Genomic DNA, 22,200 nt, shown 5'->3' on the forward strand with positions numbered 1-22,200 from the left:
TAAACTTTATTTCAGTTTACAGGAGAGTTACAGAAACAGTATGGATTGAGCATATACCTTTAATTTTGTTTCCCCAGCTGTTAAAGTTTGACTGCTTTCTAATTTTTCTGGAACATTTGAGAGTATGTGGTACACATATTGCCTTTTATCTGTAAATTTATCTGTAAATACTTCAGTGTGTGTTTCCAGAAAGCAAGGACATCCTGTTATATAATCACAGTACACTTATTAAAATAATAATAATGTATGATCCTGGATCCAATTCACGATTAGATATTTTTTATTTATTTTTGAGACTGTCTTCAGTTCGTCGCCCTCGGTAGAATGCCATGGCATCACAGTTCACAGCAACCTCAAAGTCTTGGGCTCAAGCAATCCTCCTGCCTAAGCCTCCCAAGTTGCTAGGACTGCAGGCGCCCTTCACAACGCCCAGCTATTTTTAGAGATGAGGTCTCACTGTGGTTCAGGTTGGTCTCAAATTCCTGAGCTCAAGCAATCCATCCACCTTAGCTTCTGAAAGTCTAGGATTACAGGTGTGAACCACCATGCCCTTATGTATTTTTTTTTCAGCTGTTGGTGTCTGATTTTTTTTTTTTAATTAAATCATAGCTGTGTACATTAATGCAATCGTGGGGCACAATGTGCTAGTCCCTTATGTATTCTTAAACTATAAGTTTAGTTAGTGTTGTTGGCTGGGCCCCATTGCTCAGTGGTTAGGGCGCCGGCCACCTGCTCTGGGGCTGGTGGGTATGAACCCATCCAGGGCCTGCTAAAGAAAAGAAAAAAAATTTAGCCAGGTGTTGCGGTGGGCGCCTACAGTCCCTGTTACTTGGGAGGCTGAGGTAAGAGATTCTCCTGAGCCGAAGAGTTTGAGGTTGCTGTGAGCTGTGACGTCACAGCACTGTACTGAGGATGACAAAGCACTCTGTCTCAAAATAAATAAATAAATAAATAAAGGTGTTCTTAAACTGCTTTCAAGTGCTGAAATGTCTGCTTATTTTAAAAATTTGGATTTACAAAAATTAGTATTTTTACAGAAAAATCTTTTTAAAATTAGACAGTCTTAGTATGTCGCCCTCGCTCACAGCTCACAGTAACCTCAAACTCTTGGGCTCAAGGGATTCTCCTGCCTCTGCCTCCCAAGTAGCTGGGACTACAGGCGCCCACCACAATGCCCAGCTATATTTTTGTTGCTGTTGTCATTGTTTAGTAGGCCCGGCCAGGTTCGAACCCACCACCCCTCAGAGCATGTGGCTGGCGCGGAACCACTGAGCTAGGGGCGCCCCTGCCCCCAAACTTTACTTTCAATATTGTATTTTTTAATGTTGGAACTCAGTTCTTTATATAAAGACCCTTGTAAAAACAAAACAATAAAAACAAAAGGGAGGGCAGAGCAAATTTTTAATAAGAAAAAAGAAAGAGGGGCGGCGCCTGTGGCTCAGTCGGTAAGGCGCCGGCCCCATATAACGAGGGTGGCAGGTTCAAACCCGGCCCCGGCTGAACTGCAACCAAAAATAGCCGGGCGTTGTGGCGGGCGTCTGTAGTCCCAGCTGCTCGGGAGGCTGAGGCAAGAGAATCGCTTCAGCCCAGGAGTTGGAGGTTGCTGTGAGCTGTGTGATGCCACGGCACTCTACCGAGGGCCATAAAGTGAGACTCTGTCTCTACAAAAAAAAAAAAAAAAGAAAGAAAGAAAAAAGAAAGGAAATGGAAGTAAGATGGTTTATTGCTTCTCAGCTTGTTCCTTGGTCTTGTCCGTCACTGAAAGAGCTAGCTTTTCAGCTACTTTTTCGGCAGTAGTGCTCTTTGCTCCATCCTGCTTTCTTTTCTCTGTCTTTGATCTGTTCCCTGCATTCTTCAAACTGTTTTGAATTTCTGTGCATTCTCAGCATTTGGGAAGTGGCTGGCCAACAGCTGGGCTCCGAGTCCTAGTCGGCGAGCCGCAGGGTGTTCGGGACCCCTGGGGCTCCAGCGCCGTCCTCTGTGATGTCGTGGTTGGCGCAGCTCTTCGGGGTCTGGTCCCTCCTCGTGAGGCGGCGGATGGTCCCTTTCTCCTTGTCTTCAGGAGCTTGACGTCAGCGGTGCAAATCAGGATAGCTTTGCGCGCATTTCCTAAAGCTCCTCTTCATCTTCTCCAGTGTTTTAATTTCTTGCTTAGGAAGAGAAAGTATTGGTTCAAACTTGGGGGTCATGGTTGGAACCTGCGTTCTTAGTGTCCTTGGTGGCCACCACCGGGGCGCGGCGGCTGAGCTGGTTTGGTAGTCTGAGGCTCCGTGGCCTCTGGGGCGGCTGCTTGTAGCTCGGCATTATAATCTTAAAATTTGATGTGTAAGATCAAAGGATATAGTTTGTGGTTGTAAAGAAATTCATTTTTTAAAGTGTTCACAGCATAAATATTTCAACAATTAAGGTTAAAGTAATTTATTTCTAACTAATGAAATAGTGGTATATTTTAATTCTAGCTGTAAGTCTGAAATGTTTAGTCCATATCAGCTTGATTCTGAATTTATAGATTTGTTTAAATGAATATTTTTTATGAAATACGTAATTAAATACATCATAAAGGAATTATAGGTAGTAATTGAATACTGCGCGATGTATCTACAACTATTATGTCTTGAACTTTTATTTTTAAAACATCACTATACTGTTTAAATCTGTAGATCTGGCTGATTTTACTTTTATGTTAGATTTGTGTATCAGTATTAATATTTAGCTTTAATAAAAAGGAAGTTACATTTTAATTCCATCATATTCCACTTCAAATTTTTTACCACTTACCAAAAATAACTATTTATAAAGCTTACTATTTTTCTAATATTATACAGACTATGCATCTATAATTTATTGTGTTACTCTCAAAAATTAGAATAGCTGATGAGGATATTATATAAAACTAATTGGTATATTACACACCAAATGTAAGTACAGATTCTATACAGTATGATAGTATACATATATTACAAGAGACAATGTTTTGTTTAAAGTAATATTTTAAAAATGTTTCATGAAAAAAACTCAGCATTACCAAATGTGTAATGGCTTGGGCACCAGCTACTTTTCTTTTAGGTATTTCTTTCAGTGGGCATTAACTGTCCATTTATCACCAAAGAGTCTCACTATATTGCCCTTGGTTGAGTGCTGTTGTGTCACAGCTCACATCCGCCCTCAAATTCTTGGGCTTAAGCAATTCTCTTGCCTCAGCCTCCTAAGTAACTGGGACTACAGGCCTCCGCCACAACACTCAACTATTTTTTTAGAGATGGGGTCTGGCTCTGGTTCAGGCTGGCCTCAAACCTGTGAGCTCACATTATCCACCCACCTCAGCCTCCTAAGTGCTGGGATTACAGGCATAAGCCACCACGCTCAGCCCAAGATTAGCCTATTTTGAAACTATAAAGCTCATCTTATTTTCCATACTATGGATCTGAAAACAAATATCAGGATCTCCTATTTGCCCATAAAGCAGCTATACTTAGGACTGAAAGTAAAGCCTTAGTTTCCATGTTGAAGAGGGGAAGTCCTTTTGTATTCACTCCTACATATCCCAGATGACTTTATAATTTTTTTTCAAAGCAAGTTTTTGATTTAATGATACTGTAATATAATTGACAAATGTTAAAACTTCACCATCCCTTTTCCAAATAGGTTAGTTAAATGTAAAACTCTAGTAACCTGATTTTTTTTTTGTTGTTGTTGTTGGAGACAGAGTTTCACTATGTCACCCTCAATAGAGTGCCATGGCGTCACAGCTCACAGCAACTTCACTCTTGGGCTAAATCAATTCTCTTGCCTCAGCCTCCCAAGTAGCTGAGTGCCACAGGCACCCACCACAATGCCCGGTTATTTTGTTGTAGTTGTAGTTGTCATTGTTTGGTAGGCCTGGACTGGGTTCAAACCCACCAGCCCTGGTGTATATGGCCGGCGCCCTAGTCACTAAGCCACAGGCACTGAGCCTAGTTACCTGATTTTTAAAAAATTTTTATTGTTGAGGATTCATTGAGGGTACAAAAACTTAGGTGACACTGATCGAATTTGTTAGATGGGCATTTTAGTAAAATAATATCAAAACCTCTAAAATAGCTGGGCATTGTGGTGGGCAACTGTAGTCTCAGCTTCTCGGGAGGCTGAGGCAAGAGGATCGCTTGAGCCCAAGAGTTTGAGATTGCTGTAAACTGTGATGCCATGGTGCTCTACCCAGGGTTACTGAGTGAGACTGTCTTCAAATCAGAACAAAACCTCTAAAACAGGCCAGGTGTGATGGCTCACGCCTGTAACCCCAGGCTTAGGTGACGCTGATCAAATTTGTTAGATGGGCATTTTAGTAAAATAATATCAAAACCTCTAAAATAGCTGGGCATTGTGGTGGGCACCTGTAGTCTCAGCTGCTCGGGAGGCTGAGGCAAGAGGATTGCTTAAGCCCAAGAGTTTGAGGTTGCTGTGAGCTGTGACGCCATTGCACTCTACCAAGGGTGACACAGTGAAACTGTCTCAAAATAAAAATCTAAAATAAATACTTGTCAATTAAATTTGAAACAATACAACTTCTTAAAATCTGGAGTTTTGTGTCAGCAAAGTCTGAGTATATATATTTCTTAGTCTAAAAACAAAGAAAACACACAAAAATAGAATATTCTATATTAAACAAAACTTAAGATGACATTAGTCCTGGCCAACTGATAATAAATCTGCTTTAACGGGTTGCATTTTAATGTTGGCAATTTGACAGGTACTGGTTGTTTGCAGTTTCATTTTAGTTCAGCTTATCTATTGAGCCCTACCAATGACATGATTATTCCCAGGTGCTAGAGAGACAGAAAAACAACTTAAAAATTTGAAAGAGAAAGATCAACATTTTACAGTAATTTTATTCAATCAAAGAGCAGATTTATGTGAATGATGCAAACATTAATGTATTTTTAAACATCATTATAATTGGCAGTGTGTTTAAATGCATAGCTGGACTGAGTTCCCAGGTTCTCTGATTAGATAATTTGCAATTTCTGTAAGAGGTGGAGCTGTTAAAGTTATACAACTTTTATTTAATCTATGGTAATTTAAGATGTGTCTCACGTACATGAATCAGATCTAGTTGGTTGTTTTGATACTGTTTAGTCTCATGACTGTTACGATTGAATTTCTAGGCTGCTAAAAAGGTAGACCAAGAAACAGTATTTTTCATATTGCTTTCATATTCTTGTAATTTTTTGGTTATCTATTTTATATGTTGAAAGTTTTCCTAAGTCCCAGAATACCTAAAATTGTAAACGGAGGGAGATAACTTTTTAAATGATGTCCAACAGATAAATCTATAAGGAAGAGATTTAGAATTTCAAAGGCTTGTAATTAATCCTGTATTCTTAAATTTAAGATTTAAGGTTTAATTGTCAGAGTAGGCTTCAAGATAAGTAAAGCCTATAAGTAGGCTTAACTATGTATATGATGCAGGACCTTTTAGGAAAAAAGTTAAAATTTTGGACCCTGGTCCTTCTCAAGCCCTAGGAAAGCTTGTGTAAAAATAAAAATGACCTGATACGTGGACAGATGGCTGGTGGTGAGGGGTGTGTTGGAGTCCTGGTGTGCTGCCCCCCACAATGGACAGTCTGTCCTGATAGCTTATGTTTGCACTTGTTTCTACAAATCAGCCTTTAGGCAAGTATTTAAGTGTTGGGCTTTTTAACATGTTTTTAAAGCTTAGACATTTCCAAAACATTTATTTCAACATTTTTACAAGGTGTTAAAGTCCAGCCCACTAAATTTTAATACCCTATACAGATTGTTAATGACAGATTTAGTTTATGATGGGTTTTCCTAATTATAAAGCTTTCAAAAGAGCTAGGGCAATTTGGCAGGGAGGAAAGGGCCATTTTAAAATTTTGGTGTCTGTGTCACAGAGGAAGCGTGAGGAGTGGGTAGATGTGCTTGGGTATTGGTGAGGGTGAGTGTTGTGCAACGGTGAGAACCACTTATACCTTTGGGGCTTGGTACCCACCCCCATATTTCTTGGCTTATGTTAAACTTTTTGACCAATTACATCAATATCAGGAAACCAAGAGTTTTTTCCTTTGAGAAACTCATATCCTCTATGGCCTTGGAGATGTTAAAGTCATATGAAGTATGCTTTTACATATAGTCACATTGATTATAAGCATGTTAGTACAACCAAGCTTGTCATAAGGGACACAGTTTTAAACATATCACTTTTAAAATTGAATTCGACCCATATATAATTTTTCTTGACTATGCAGGTGGGAGAGTTAGAGCCATTGAATGAATTTTCCAGCAACTAGGTCTTTTGAATTTGTTATGTAGATGTTACCGTTATTGCTACTAGAAATTGGTTAACATTTCTCAGTAATTTAATTGAAAGTGTGACATACTTACATGTTAAAGGAAGGAAATACTCTGCAACAAGGTATTATACAGCTTATTTAACTAAAAGATGAATGCCTAATGTTTTTAAGATTATCCATCTTATTAGTCTAAAGACTATTGCAAGTACATAGGGTCCTTGAAATGACTTTCCAGTAGAAAGGAACTTTTTTTGAGACAGAGTCTCACTCTTGGCAAGGCTAGAGTGCCATGGCATCAGTGTAGCAACCTCAAACTCTTGGGCTCAAGTGATCCTCTTGCCTCAGCCTCTGGAGTATCTGTGACTACAGGCACCTAACATAACACCCTGGAAGTTTTTCTATTTTTAGTGGACATGGGATCTTGCTCTTGCTTAGGTTGGTCTCAAATTCCTGAGCTCAGGCAATCCGCCCACCTGGGATTACAGGCATGAGCCACTGGCCCAGGCAGAAGGGAACTTATTAAAATGTCATATGCTTTGCATCTTTTATTGTCAATACAGTTATTTGTCTTAATCATATTTCATCTTAGATGGTGGGTGATGCAGGACGTTTTCCTTGAAGTGGTCTACTCTGTATTGATAAGACCTCCTTTGGTCACCTTTATAAAATGTGAATACAAGTCAGATAATTTCTAGTATTTCCTCCAGGAGATAGAGATTTCTTGAAGTCTGTATAAGTGGTTTTTTATGTATACAGAAGCCAGATAGTAGGTATCTAAAAGAAAGGTAGAAGTGGCATAGATGTAGGAAGTTTTAAGTTTGAATTTAGCTTTTCATTTACTTGCTTTTAGACCTTGGTTAAAATAAGTAAGCCCTTGATACTGTTTTTTTTTTTTTTTTTTTTTTTTTTTGTAGAGACAGAGTCTCACTTTATGGCCCTCTTGGTAGAGTGCCGTGGCATCACACAGCTCACAGCAACCTCCAACTCCTGGGCTTAAGCAATTCTCTTGCCTCAGCCTCCCAAGCAGCTGGGACTACAGGCGCCCACTACAACGCCCAGCTATTTTTTGGTTGCAGTTCAGCCGGGGCTGGGCTTGAACCCGCCACCCTCGTTATATGGGGCTGGCGCCCTACCAAATGAGCCACAAGCGCCGCCCTCCCTTGATACTGTTTTTGTCTTTTTTTAATTTTTTTTTGTTTTGAGACAGAGTTTCACTTGAGTGCCACCGCATCATAGCTCACAGCGACCTCAAACTCTTGGGCTTAAGTGATTCTCTTGCCTCAGCCTCCCAAGTAGCTTGGACTACAGGCACCCGCCACAGTGCTGGGCTAATTTTAGAGATGAGGTCTCGCTCTGGCTCAGGCTGGTTTTGAACCTGTGAGCTCAGGCAATCCCCGCTTTGGCCTCCCAGAGTGGTAGGATTACACAGGCTTTCTTAACCTGTCAAGTGAAAAGCTCATTTGGTTGTAAGGGTTCAGTGAAAATGTATTTCAAGTACTTGGTACAGTTTTGCCACTAAGAGTCACCGAATAAGTGGTTTCTCATTATTTTTGGCCTCAATATTAATGAAACTTTAAAATTTATCATTAAATTGTAATGGCAGAAATAATATGGATGTTGCTGACTTTGGTCCTGGTAGTTAGACGATGGAACTTTTCATATGTAGCATCTTTTTGTTTATATCAGAATTGGTATAGAGATGTGAATTGGGCAAAATTGTCCTAATTAAGCAGGAAACAGTATAGATAGTTTCAGCAGTACACATACGTTAAGTTATAGAACAAGATTTGTGTGACTATCTTACATTTGAATTTATAGAATAGTTATTGCAGCAAAATGGATCTAAATGTACTGTCTTTCCTAGGCAAGGGAAGGCGATTGAATACTGGGTAATGAAGCAATCATAGGAGCTTTTAGTTTTTCTGTAGTATGGGAAATGCTAATGTGATCAAAGGTTTTGTGAGTGAAAAGTACTTAAGACCTTTTTACGACCAATAAACTTAAACCATATTTTTCTTCTAAAACTTTCTTCCTTGTGGTATTATCAAGCCAGAGTTTGATTTTAATTTAATTTAACATATGTAAGGGTAGTGACTTCCAGATTTTTTTAAGAGAATGGGAAAACAGGGTGGAGATTTCAAGAGTACTGCAGTAGAGTTAATGCATGCTGACAATAAATTCTCCTGTACCAGTCACCAGCTTCAAGAACCACTGATTGAGGCCAGCCTTGTTTCATCTCTCCCTCACCTCCCCCAGTTACTTTGAAACAAATTCAAGAAGCAAGCATATTATCTCTGAATTCTTTAGTATGTATATCTAAAAGATAATGGTACTGCTTATGTTTTTTACAAACCCTTATCACATATTAAAAATGTAGCACTAACTCACTGATATCAAATATTCCAGTTTTTCTTGATTGTCTAATTGTGTTCTTTTCCAGTTTATTTGAATTGAAATTTAAATAAATGTCACACTGTGACTGGTTGATATGTCTTGCAGTTTATGGCCGGGGCTGGGTTTGAACCCGCCACCTCTGGCATATGGGGCCTCTGCCCCACTCCTTTGAGCCACAGGCGCCGCTCCTTGGTTGATATGTCTTAAGCTTGCTTTTCTTAATGTCATCCTTCCTTCCACTCTCCATTCCTTTTTTCTTTGAACAACTTAGATGTTTGTGCTGGTGAGGGTGCCAGATTAGGATTTTGCTGACAGTATTTTTGTGGTATCTTTTAACGTGTATCTCTGTCCTCAGAGAACACAATAGGCCTAGAGACTTGATCATTTTTAGGATTTTTTTTGTTTGTTTTTTGAGACAGTATCTGGCTCTGTCACCAGAGCTAAAGTGTAGTGATATCATCATAGATCACTGCTGCCTTAAACTCCTGGGCTCAAGTGATCCTCCTGCCTCAGTGACCTGAGTACCTGGGACTATAGGTGCATAATACCATGCTGAGGTCATTTTTTTCTATTTTTAATAGAGATGGGATCTTGCTGTTGGTCAGGCTGGTCTCCAAAACTACTGACCTCAAGGGATTATCCCACTTCAGCCTCCCCGAGTGCTAGGAATTCAGGCATGACCCACTGCGCCCAGCCAGGATTTTGTTTTTTGATTGACAAACATGTCATAGGTGAGAAATGGGGATAGTTCTTATGTCTTGGCCAAGGTTTTATTTGAGGGAATGATGGATTAATGTGGATGATTTTAAGTTTAAGAAAATATAGATGGAGAAGCATGTTGCATTTAAGTGAAAGAATTTTTTAAACTTGTTTGTTCTTACGTGTAGTAAACATACGTGTTTTACCTCACTAGAAGATAAAAGAGCTTATTAAGCAGAAAAAAAATTGCTGCTATCACAAACCAGTAAGCTAATATTGCAGCTTTTTGCTGGGAGAAGGGTTATCTGCAAAGTCAAGTAAGATTTTATCTTGGAAGAAAAGGTTGAGTTTCTAAGGATCAGGGAGAGATATTTCTTGCAGTTTGGCCGTGGCCGGGCCTGGGCCTGGGCCTGAACCCGCCACCCTTGGTATATGTGGCTGGTGCCCTACCCACAGAGCCACCAGCACTGCCCAGGGAGAAATATTTAGATCAAAGTTGTCTACTGTCTTTTTTTTTCTTGAAACATAGAAGTTCAATTGTATGAAACTGAGAATTTTCATATTGAGTGTATTGCGCAAATAATTGGTTGTTTGTCTCATACAAAACATTAAAATTGGAAATGTAAACCACATGGGCTATATAGTTCTAGTTCTTGGAAAGTAGAGTTTAAGCTTTTGGGTAGTGAGATTATTATTTTTAAAGTTGATGGGGAAGTGGCATGACCTAATGATCAATTGCAACTTTCCCTCTTAATAAAACAAATCTAAGGATCTGCCTCGCATGAGATCCACATCAATTTTTTTTTGAGACAGAGTTTTATTGTTACCCTCGGTAGTGTACCATGGCGTCACAGCTCACAGCAACCTCCAGCTCTTGGGCTGAAGTGATACTCTTGCCTCAACCTCCTGAGTAGCTAGGACTACAGGCGCCTGCCCCAACACCTGGCTATTTTTGTTGCAGTTGCCACTACTATTTTAGCTGGCCGGGGCCAGGTTTGAACCCGCCACCCTTGGTATATGGGGCCGTCACCCTACACACTGAGCTACAGGTGCTGCCCAAGAACCATATTCATTTAACAGTACTATGACATCAAAAGTGTTTCTGTGGATATACCCTTATTCAAAATATAGCAGTTTTAAAAGTTTGGTCTTTTTTTTTTTTTTTTTTTTTGAGACAGAGTGCTATGGCATTAGCCTAGCTCACTACAACCTCTAATTCCTGAGTTCAAATGAACTTGTCCTCTTACTTCAGCCTCCTGAGTAGCTGGGACTTCTGGCTCATTATTTGTATTTTTAGTAGAGATGGGGTCACTCTTGCTCTCTGAACTCCTGAGCTAGGATCCACTCACTTTGGCCTCCCATAGTTCTAGAATTATAGGCATGAGCCACTATGCCCTGCAAAGTTTAGTCATTTTAAAATATCTTTTCTTAGGCTGGGTGCAGTGGCTTGCGCCTGTAATCCTAACACTTTGGGAGGCTGAGGCTGGGTGGATTGCTTGAGCTCAGGAATTTGAGACTAGCCTGAGCAAGAGCAAGACCCTGTCTTGAAAAATCCACTGGGTGTTGTGGCAGGCACCTATACTTTCAGCTACTTGGGATGCTGAGATAAGAGTATCACTTGAGCCCATGACTTTGAGGTTGCTGTGAGCCATGACGCCATGGCACTCTACCAAGGGTGACAAAGTGACCCTTGTGATTTCATGTAAAACTTTGTTTCTTGATAGTTTTTCCAATTTCCTTGATAAACAATTTTAATCAATTAGTTTTGCCTTTGAGTATCAAGTATATTAAGTTTTAGATCATCTTTAATTGAAATATGAACTGTATATAATTTTAACTTTCTAGCAGCCACAGTAAGTAAAAAACAAGTGAATTAGTTTTAATATTTTATACAATCCAGCATATCTAAAATATTAGCATTTTAATGTAATCAGGCTATAATCCTAGCACTTTGGGAGGCCCAGACGGGAGGATCACTGGAAGCTAGGAGTTCAAGACCAACTTGGGCAATAGTTAGACCCTGTCTCTACCAAAAACAAAAAATCACTTGGATATCAGTGGCTCATACTTGTCGTCTCAGCTGGCGCTGAGGCTGGAGAATTTGCTGGTTTGGGTTGCAGTAGGCTGTGGTGATGCTATTGCCCTCTAGCCTGAGCAACAGAGCAAGACCCTGTCTCAAGAAGCAAAAAGAAAGCAGGTAATCTGTGTAAATAATTTGAGAAATGTTACCTTTTTGTACTAAGTCTTCAAGCTCTGTTATATATTTTATACTTACAGAATAATTCAGTAGAGAAGCAGTGGATGGAGCAGTTTTAAGATGTACAGGTTTTAAAGTTGTTAAAAATATGCTTAATCTTGCTGGTAGAATAATGGTATTTATAAAATTAGTTTTAGCTGTGGAAAAATACGAGAATGATTAATTTTCAGTGTGATTGAAGCATATTAGAAGTTTTATATTCAAGTCCTAATTCCTTTGTTGTTCTAATTTTTCATGGGAGATAGTGTATAATTTGCTACATATATATTGTTAGTGTTGAGACTTCTGGAAGAGCTATACTTTTGACTCATGCAGGCAGTACATGCAGCTTTTGTTTAAATAGTAACTCTGAAGTTCAACTCCATGTGTTTCTGATTGGTTGTAATACTGATGGTGTCTTTTTTGTTCAAAGGTGTATTTACCGAGTTAAAAATCTCACTCCAAAAGATGTTTGGTTATTTAGAGATTAAGAATCAGTTTGTACTCTGTTAATTAATTCAACTGTTTTTCAGTGTTTTGTTTTCCTACCTTGCACATACCTTAAGAAGTGTAACAAGTTTGCCTTTGTTCCTGCTTTGAAGAAACAAATGACATGGCAGTGTGAATGCAAACAAGCATTAGTAATAGAGAGCATGTTGAACAACATTCATCTTGTCTTAGACTCCACCAGTATATCCCCTGGTTTTAGGCAAGTTTCTGTCCATACACTTAGTGCTGTTGGACTATGTAGGTGACGAGAAGGTGTGCACATTTAAAAGATAAATATACTTCTGTTTTAGTCAAGGAGACTAAAACTGGAACGTGAATGTTGTTCCCATGGAGATCTGGGAGCTGGGGATGGTGGAAGAATCACCTTAGATTCTCACTTAGAACTGTGTGATGTGAAGAGAATTTGTTCCTTTAATTATTGTTTAATATTGAATAATTGCCTGTTTTGTATCAATCTGCTGTTCACTGGAATGTACAATAGCACATAAGATAGAAATAATTTTGCTTTATGGGACTTGGCCTGTTAACTAAACCCCAGTGGTCACCAAATATGAGAGTGAGTATGTGTGCATGGCGCCCCACCCCCAGAGATTGTGATTTAGGAGGTCACTTAGGCCCCTGGAATCTGCATTTATACCTCCTAGTTTTTCTAAGTAGGTGGTCCTCAAACCACACTTGGCATGACATCTCTTTACCTTTTACAGTCGAGGGGACACATACTTAGTCTTATTTCCCCACCTCTGTTCTCTGTTCTATATTCAGCTTGCTGGAATCTGTTATGCCCTTTAAACTGTTGGAGAAATCGGCCTTTTGTTAGAGTACTTTCTATTCTCTATCAATGCAATAGATGAAATTCAGTTTTTCACAGGGATTCTTAACCTGGGGTCTACTTGTTTTTATTCCTGAATCATAATGTTGCTCTCTCCTTTCCATTTTTGCTGGTGCTGCTTCTGCTAAACTATAAAATCTTGGTGAAGTAGGTGGAAAACTGATGTGACAGAGCTAGTTAGAACTGTTGGAATCTGTAACTATTTTCCTTTTGGTTCATTTTGATGTTATACTATAGGCTGACAATAATCTTATTTTACCCTTAACAATTACCAACATTTATTTTATAAAATTCAAAAGCCAAAAGAAATTTGAAAACCGCCACTAATTCTACCACTCATTGCTCATCCTGGGCAGTATATATTTTTTAATTAATATGAGGATACATACAATTAGGTTACATGGTTTGGGTTTGGTAGGTAAAGTTCCAGTTGTAGTTGAATTTCTGACCCAGGAGGTGTGCCATACACACTTACATTGTACCCTTTAATGGAGACTTGCTGAACCCCTTTTCTCCCTTTCTTGATTTTAACTATTTTTTTCTCACATGGGCTTGTAGTGTTAATCTACTAGTTTCAATTTAGTATCGAGTACATGGGATTCTTGCTTTTCTGTTCTTGAGATACTTTATTAAGGAGAATGTTTTCCAAATCCATCCAGGTAAATACAAAATATGCAAAGTCTCCATCCCATCTTTTTTTATGGGTGAATAGTATTCCTTGGTATACATATACCACAGTTTATTAATCCATCCATGGTTGATGGGCAGTTGGTTGATTTCCATATCTTTGTGAATTGATCTGCTACAAACATTTGAGTGCGAACATCCTTATAATAAAGTTTTTTTTTTTTTTTCTTCTGGATAGATAACCTAGTAATGGGATTGTAGGATCAAATGGAAAGTCTACTTTAAGTTCTTTGAGGATTCTTCATACTTTTTTCCAAAAAGGCCTTTTATTAGTTTGCAGTCTCACCAGCAGCACTGGCCACTATTTTTGATGTTCTCTTTTCCCTATTTCTATTAATGTTCATGTGTGTACATATACACTTTTTCCTGTTTAGGAATTTTTTTTAGGAATGAGATGGTATTTCACTCATGTTCTGTTCTTGTAACATGCTTTTTAAAATTAATAATGTCATGGATATGTACTTACTCAATAATCCTTTCACATTTATTAGATAATATCTCCATGAGATTTGTTCCTATATTGTAGCTTAGTGAATCTCTTTTATCTGGACCTTTAGGTTCTTCCATATATAAACTTAAAGCTCAGCCTTTGAGTATGTTACAGTTTTATCTAAGGAAATATGTAAGAAAGAGAACCCTTGAGTGAGAAGCGCACCTCTTGTCAGAGGATTGGATAAGACATTGCCAAATCATTAGGGAGGCAAAGTAATGCCATTTGACACTTGAGGCCAGAAATGAGAGACCCTTCATTTCCTCGAGCATTTACCTACTTAGAGTACAGACAGTATTTAACTTTTTAAAAAGTGAGGTTGCCCTCTTAAAGAGGTTGTTCTTAACTGTAAAACATAAAGGATAGATATAATATAGGAATATTGAAATTAATCCAGCTGAAGGAATTCCTCTTGGGTGTAGATTTAGTTTGGCACAGCCGGAATGAAAATTTGTGGCCGGTACAGAGTGCCACCAAGTGGTGGGTTGGAGAGCCAACACTATACTGCTGAATCCACAAAAATTGGCACTTTTTTTTTTTGAAAAATGAAGGGTCTGTCCCACCCGACTTGAATTGAGAAGGATTGGTAAGCTCTCACCTAATGGGCACAGTCAGGGTACACAGCACAATCCCCTGGGTGAAGGACTCAAATACAACTTGAACTTTGGCTAGCAAATGCAAATAATGTAACCTTGTACTCATATTAATCTGAAATTAAGAAGAAAAGGAAATGATGGGTCCAGATATAGAGCTGTTGCCCCAGTTCTTTGCATAAGAATATAAGGCGGGCTCGGCGCTTGTGGCACAGTGGTTACCGCACCAGCCACATACACCAAGGCTGGCTGGTTTGAGCCCAGCCCGGGCCAGCTAAACAACAATGACAACTGCAACAAAAAACAGCCAGGCATTGTGGCGAGCACCTGCAGTCCCAGCCTTGGGAGGCTGAGACAACAGAATTGCTTAAACCCAAGTGTTTGAGGTTGCTATGAGCTGTGACGCCACGGCACTCTGAGGGTGACATAGACTTTGGCTCCAAAAAAAAAGAAGAAAAAGAACAAAGGCAAAGAGGAGCTTGTTACAAGTTAGAGACTTGATTTCCCTTCCTATGGTCAGCAGGTGTTAGCAATGTTAGATGACCCGTGAGCCTGTATAGTAGGAAAGCAATGATTCCCACTTGATTTGTGTAAGTGTTGGTAGAAGGAAAAGGGTGAGACAGAGCTTTCTGGGAGAAATAAGACAAAGAAAATGTACATTTAGGACTTGTGGGTAGTTTGGATGGAATATTGAAAGTCTATTTTGTGTCTGCACTGGGACTTGACGGGAAATGATTAGCTTCATGCTTTCCTCAAGTGCCTAGGTGCCTGTGTATGTAGTCTTGATAATATCTTGAGGCAGCTGAGTAGTTCTGTTTTCAGTATAGTTGTCTTTCTTCTTTCTTGGTATTAAAATGTAACATTGAAAAGTAGACAATGTTGAGTCACTATAAGTAAATTATTACTGTGGTTTAAAACTAAGGGGAAAAGTGAAAATTTTGTTTAAGATTAGCATATCTTTTGAACTTAACATGAAATCTGTACCTTTTCTTGAAGTTGTTTGATTATGCTATTGGTTGGATGGCAAGTAATACTGAATATAGTGTGGTTAAAAGAATGGACTCTGGAGCCACAACACCCAAAGAGAGATGCATTCTGATCCTTCCCTACACACTAGTTATAAGTAAATCGTAAACATGTACCTAGTAAATTAAACCACTTCTGACTTTGTTCCCTAATCTGTAAATGTTGACTATAAGGGTTAAATAAGATAATAAACATATAAAGTACTTTTTGTTTGTATTCTTATTTCTATCTGTTAAGTTTTGAGTGGAAGAAAAGATGCAAATATCAGACTTTCTGAAAAAACTTAGCACTTACAATATGAATTGGAAATAATCAATATGAATGTGTGGTTTATTTCCCTTTCAAATAAAATATGTATTTTCTAGTTCTGGCCTGGGAGAACCCCTACTGATCAGATTGTAGTCTCTGTACTATTTCTGATTAAAAGGGATCGGGGTTCCATATAGATAAGGCTGATTGCAAATGGGGGCAAGAAATATACAAGTTGAACTTGCAATAGCACATCATAACAGAAAGCAAAAGAGCTCTCCAAGTTGGAGACCTGTCAAAAGGTGCAGGAGCCAGGGTGAAGAGACCATTTCACTGGCCAATGTCGGGGCAATTTGAGCATCAAAAAGTATTGATACAGGGACGGCGCCTGTGGCTCAAAGGAGTAGGTTGCCGGCCCCATATGCCGGAGGCGGCGGGTTCAAACCCAGCCCTGGCCAAAAACTGTAAAAAAAAAAAAAAAAAAAAAAGCATAGTTGGAATGTTATAAAGACCATTCCAAATTAAAAAAAAAGTATCGATACACACAAAATACTTACAAATCCATGAATTCCTAATGATGTGGATGAAATTAAACAAAATCTTTGGACTGTGTCAGGGCCTGAACTTGGCAAAAAAAATTTTTTTTTGTTTTGTTTTTGTTTTGTTGTTGAGACACAGTCTCAAGCTGTTGCCCTCTGTAGAATACTATGGTGTCACAGCTCACAGCAACCTCCAACTCCTGGGCTTGAGCGATTCTCTGACCTCAGCCTCCCAAATAGCTGGGACTACAGGCACCCGCCAGAACACCCAGCTATTTTCTTGTTGCAGTTGTTGTTTTAGCTGTCCCGGGCCAGGTTCGAACCTACCAGCCTCAGTGTATGTGGCCGGCACCCTATCCACTGAGCTACAGGCACTGCCCAGCAAAATTTGAAATAATGTCATCTTTGGATTCCTTAAAGTATTGATTGAAACAAAGATTTGCATAAAGTTGGCTCATTTTGCAGACTATTTCAAGAAGCAAAGGAGTGAGAGAATTGGAGAGAGCAAAATGGCAAAAGGTAGTTTATTGAATTTGCCAAAGGGAAAATGAGACCAATGCAGAATGCCACCCAGATTTATCCATCAGAAAGCCTGGGGCGTTTACTGGCTCTTTGTCCCTACCCACTTATTGCAGATTCTTAAGGGTTTTTTCTCTGCATTGCTTTTGGGCTGAGAAAACCCTGTGGTTAAAAAAAAAGACCCCCCCCCCCAAAAAAAAAAAAAAGAGATATGAGAGGTGTGTGGGTCTGGGGATGGAGAGAGGTGGGACGACTTCATTGTATATGCTATTGTTAACACAGCTAAAATCAGTCAGAAGGGACACAAAACCATCTGCTGCAGAAGGGAAAGAATTACTCATCTTGCTTTTACTGTACTTAATGTATCAAAGCACTTTTTTTTTTTTTTTTTTTTTTGGAAACAGTCTCACTTTGTCACCCTCGGTAGAGTGCCATGGTATCACAGCTCACAGCAACCTCAAACTCTTAGGCTCAAATGATTCTCTTACCTCAGCCTCCTAAGTAGCTGGGACTACAGGTGCCCACCACAGCACCCCACTATTTTTAGAGGAGGGTCTTGCTCTGGCTCAGGATGGTCACCAATCTGTGATCTGAGGCCAATCTACCTGTCTCAGCCTCCCAGAGTGCTAGGATTACAGGCATAAGCCATGGTGCCCAGCCCTGTATCTTTTAACAGATTGATATTTGTAAATAAAAGTATAAGGCCAGGTGCAGTGGCTGACGCCTGTAATCCTATCAATCAGGGAGGATGACCCTGGTGGATTCTTTGAGTTCATGAGTTGGAGAGCAGCCTGAGCAAAAGGGAGACCCTATGTTGACTAAAAATGAAAAATGGAGGCAAGAGGATCACTTAAGCCCAAGAGTTATGGTTGCTGTGAGCTGTGACTACATGGCACTCTACCAAGGGTGACAAAGTTAGACTCTATCTTAAAAAAAAAAGTATGAGAATAAAAATGAGGGTGATAATTATATACTAGGTGGGGGAGAAACTTATAGGTAGCTTTAGGGATCTTGTTCTAATTATTTGAGGTAGGGGCTTGGCACCCAAAGCACTGTGGTTACAGTACCAGCAATATACACTGAAGGTGGCAGGTTCGAACCTGACCCAGGACAGCTAAACAACAGCAACAAAAAATATCTGGGCATTGTGGCCAGCGACTGTAGTCCCAGCTACTTGGGAGACTGAGGCAAGAGAATCGCTTAAGCCCAAGAGTTGAAGGTTGCTGTGAGCTGTGACGCGACAGCACTCTACTGAGGGTGAGACTTTATCTCAAAAAAAAAAAAAAAAATTTGAGGTGGGTTTATACATGTTTTATGATGTGTATATAAAAAGATTACAAATCATTGTATATAAACTGAATAAAAATTATTAAAGTGACACAATGAGGATGCAGTAGGTAAAATCCAGAATGAATTGTATAGATTTAAGACCTTAGACTGCTAAATAATTGACAAGAAAATATAAAAATCTAGGAGACATATCAACCCTACCCATGTGTACATCTTGAGATCTTAATATAAACCAACTGTAAAAAAGATGATAATGATGGGTAATAAACTTTGAGGCTATCTGATACAAGAAATTTTTGTTAATCACTTTTAGGAGCAGTAATGGTGATAAGATTATGTTGAAATAAAAAAGGTCCTTATTTTTCATAATTGTTTCCTGATGTCCTTCAGCATGACGTGCTCTGTAAGTGGGATTTGTTGGTAAAGTTGTGGGTATATAGAGTAAACAAGATCAGATGATGATCATACTTGGTAACTGAAGCTGGTGATGGGTATATGGAGGCTTATTTATTATTATTATTATTTTTTTGAGACAGTCTCACTTTGTTGCCCTTGGTAGAGTGCTGTAGCATCACAGCTCACGGCAACCTCCAACTCTTGGGCTTAAGCGATTCTCTTGCCTCAACCTCCCAAGTAGCTGGGACTACAGGCGCCCACCACAACACCCAGCTATTTTTTGGTTGTAGTTGTTGTTGTTTGGCAGGCCCAGGTTGGGTTCAAACCTGCCAGCTCCAGTGTATGTGGCTGGTGCCCTAGCTGCTGAGCTACAGGCGCCGAGCCTGGAGGCTTATTTTATTAAAAATTTTTCTGTTTGGGGGCTGGTGTGGTGGCTCACATCTGTAATCCCAGCACTTGGAAAGCTGAGGCGGATGGATTGCCTGAGCTCACAGGTTTGAGACCAACCTGAGCCAGAGCGAGACCTCATCTCTGGGAAAAAAAAAAAGAATAGCCAGGCATTGTGGCAGGTGCCTGTAGTCCCAGCTAGGCTGAGGCAAGAGAATTGCTTAAGTCCAGAAGTTTGAGGTTGTTGTGAGCTATGATGCCATGGCACTCTACCAAGGGTGACAAAGGGAGACTCTCTCTCCCGCCCCAAATAATGATTTTTCTGGTTTGGTGTCAATTTGAAAATTTCTGAAAAAAATCGATTTAAATGGAGCCATTGATTACTAAAGATCTTGAAGATGCCCTTCAAAATCTGTCTGAATTTCTCTATTGGTGTTTTATTCTATAATTAAACCTGCTTTTAATAAATATTAAATTTTCATGGTAACTAATATTTCAAGCACAGTAAACATTTTAAAAAATGTTAACCTAAGAACTTAAACTTTACCCCATTTTTCCTTCTGGAGTTGGGGGACTCTTAATTTATAAATAGATCGTGTTGGTTTTTTGTTTAATAATGAGAGCACTTAAAATAATTTTTTGGTTTTTGTTCTTGAGCCTAAGTGTGGTAGTGTTTTTCTCACTTTATGGTGGTTCTGTGAGTCTTGTGCTTTTCTCCTTTTCTCTATATTATAATAAATGCTAATTTAACTATCAATTGGATGTTTATCAGATGCCTAGCAGTGTTCCAGGGTCTGAATGCAACAGTGAACAAGATAACCTCATTAGTCCACGTTGTGTATGGAGTGTGCATCCTATTGTATTCATATGTGTCTTAGGAAGAAATGAAAAACGAATTTATTTGCTGATAGTTGAATCGAACTTTAATGATTTGGTGATCAATATCAGTTTTTTGAATCTTAGGTTATATTTTGGTTTGATTCTAAATACCTAATACTCAAAGCTCAGATGGGAGATGATCAAAAAAGCAGCTTGATAGTGTTTTAATCGTGTGCAGCCAACTTGATATGCAAAGCTGAGTAGGTAGCTTTTTAAAAGTTCTTTCCATGCCAAAAGTTTGTATTTCTGTGCTAGATGTTTATAATTCATGCCTTTGGTTGGTCCCTTTTCATGTTAGCTTTTTGACTCTTGTTCTGATTGTTAAGAGTGGAGTACAAGGTTAGGAGCTGAAGGTAAAACTGCACACAGAGTTTAAGATTAGTTACTCAGTAAATGGGAAAAGATAATTCTAGATGTCAAAACAGTAACTGTATAAAAATCTGATGTTTGTCTAAAATGAAACAAAGAGTATCAGGTATTGGAAACTAGAAAACCATTTAATGGAAATAATTATTCTATAGTAACTTCCAGTAAGTAAATGGATATTAGATGTATATTTTAAAGAATGCTTAGAAAGTTCTTAGGAAATCATAGTTAATGGATTACTGTTAATGTATGAAAGGTAATATCCTATTTAAAGAATTTCTTGAGAGTCCTGTGAAATGGTTGTTCATGTAATATGAGAAATCACCTGCTAATGAAGCTGAACTCTATATGTACATTTAAATGTGTGCTTTTGGGAAGAATTTTCAGTAATGTATATACACCCCTTCAGATGAATAGGGGTGGGGGGATGAATACTTAGTTTCTTAACACTGTGCTGCTAATCCTTATTGTGTCAGATACTTAAAACAGATTAGTACTTGCGTATGTGTAGCAAATCTTACCTCCTTGGTTACCCAGGATAAATATTTATATGGTGTTAGCAACTTTTTTTCTAGCTACTACAATATATAGCAGTTGTGACATCTACAAATTAAGTCTTTTTATTAGGGGCGGTGCCTGTGGCTCAAAGGAGTAGGACGCCAGCCCCATTTGACAGAGGTGATGGGTTCAAACCCAGCCCTGGCCAAAAACTGCAAAAAAAAAAAAAGTCTTAGTGTATTTTTAAAAGCCTTTTTATAGAAAACATAAAACATACAAAAGCAGAGAGGCTGTACCTGTCCTCCAGCTTTCACGGTTATTAGCACACGAATTATCTCGAAACAAATCCCAAATTAGTATTTTTATCTGTAATTGTTTGAGTTTTTTTCTTAAATTAACGTTTCTCTCTCTTTAGTGTAGATAATACTTTAACTGTCATTAAAAATTATGTAAAAGTGTGGGCAGCGCCCGTGGCTTAAAGAAGTAGGGCGCTGGCCCCATATGCCATAGGTAAGAGGTTCAAACCCAGCCCCAGCCAAAAACTGCAAAAAGAAAAAAAAATTATGTAAAAGCGATTCTCTTTTCCTTCTATGTTATGATTGCAGATAGTATATACCTAAACTTGGCTAATCTAGATTTTCTTGTTCTTGAAGGGGATTGTCAGCTTCTATGGCATTTGTTCTCATGCTTTTGGGGAAAGGGAAGAGGTGCAAAGAACTAGGCTGTGAATCTAGACTAAATTAATATTTTGTTGTGACTTCAAAACTGTGGATCTTTTGACCTGGAAAGGGAAAAATTTACTATAGTCCTAATTGTGGAAGTTAAATTATTTCACTTGAGATATCGCGCTCAGTTGCTAGTTATTATTATTATTTGACAGTTTTTGGCCGGAGCCAGGTTTGAACCCGTCACCTCCGGTATATGGGGCTGGCATCCTACTCCTTGAGCCACAGGCACCACTCTTGTTTTCTTTTTAATAGTTGGTTGACTATACATTTCCTTTCTAAGGCGGTGATGGGCATGTGGCATCTGTAGTATAATTTCAGTGTACAGTTGTGTTATTTCTGCCCCTCCCCTCCTCTATGTCACGTATCTGTGCATGTTGGGAGGGGCCCGGGGACATGTGAACACTAAGGTGGAGATTCTTCATATTTTCTATGTGTGACTCCTTTGGCAGTCTGAAACCTATGGATCTCTTATGTTTCAGGATGTTTAAAAATGCATAAACTACATAAGATTATAAAGAAAACCAATTATTTCGAAATGCAGTTAGCAAAATGTTAAAACTCATATGTGCTTCTTAACATAATAAGTAACAGGTTC

The 22,200-nt window shown here is 38.9% G+C and overlaps 1 protein-coding gene across 1 annotated transcript in view; it reads left to right on the forward strand.

Moving 5' to 3' along the window:
* The window catches only part of IGF2BP3 (insulin like growth factor 2 mRNA binding protein 3), a 152,002-nt gene that overhangs the window by 20,659 nt on the left and 109,143 nt on the right, over positions 1-22,200 (forward strand). The window lies entirely within an intron of this gene.

This window comes from Nycticebus coucang, chromosome 11 (assembly GCF_027406575.1).
Source record: "Nycticebus coucang isolate mNycCou1 chromosome 11, mNycCou1.pri, whole genome shotgun sequence".
NCBI lineage: Eukaryota > Metazoa > Chordata > Mammalia > Primates > Lorisidae > Nycticebus > Nycticebus coucang.